Source organism: Phaethon lepturus, unplaced genomic scaffold (assembly GCF_000687285.1).
Source record: "Phaethon lepturus isolate BGI_N335 unplaced genomic scaffold, ASM68728v1 scaffold34187, whole genome shotgun sequence".
In the NCBI taxonomy this organism is placed as follows: Eukaryota; Metazoa; Chordata; class Aves; order Phaethontiformes; family Phaethontidae; genus Phaethon; species Phaethon lepturus.
Genome location: NW_010554587.1, coordinates 1,794 through 2,400, shown reverse-complemented (window position 1 = coordinate 2,400; position 607 = coordinate 1,794).

Sequence of the window (607 nt, the reverse complement as noted above, 5' to 3'; positions counted from 1 at the left end):
TGTGCTGAGGCCAAGGCTTAATACAAAACTTTTTTCAGAATGATTGAGTTTGGTTTTCTTCCTACTTACGTTCCTGAATTCAGCAGAGACACTCTGTTGTAAGAACGGTGTCTGGCTCTTTGCTTCTTGCCCGTTCTATTTCCGTAAGACTTTATCGGAGCACCCAAAGAATGTTTTTGAAGTTCAGACTACACAAGCTCAACACTTGGATGAGGTCAGCTGACAAAAAGTATGCTTGGAACCAGAAGTTTGTATCATTTTTCAGTGCAGGAACTGAAGTTTCAAACTAAATCCCCGAGAAGAAGATACGTACCCCACAAGCCACCCTCAGCACTGCTACTCCTCTCTAGGAGATTAATGGCATTCAGGTGCTGAACAGCCTACTCAGGTCTCATCAGAATCACTCCTGTAGCCAAAGTGTGCATATTGTGGTGAGTAAAACAGCCAAATAGGTTCCAAAATAGCATCTTGGGAGAGATGCCGACAGATCTGCTGAATTAAAGAACATGTGACTTCTCCCCTCTTGTTGCCAGAAACAGAAACAGCTCATAAGTGAAGTCTGACCTTTTCTTTATGCTTTCTTGCCCACAGACCAGAGGCTGCTGCT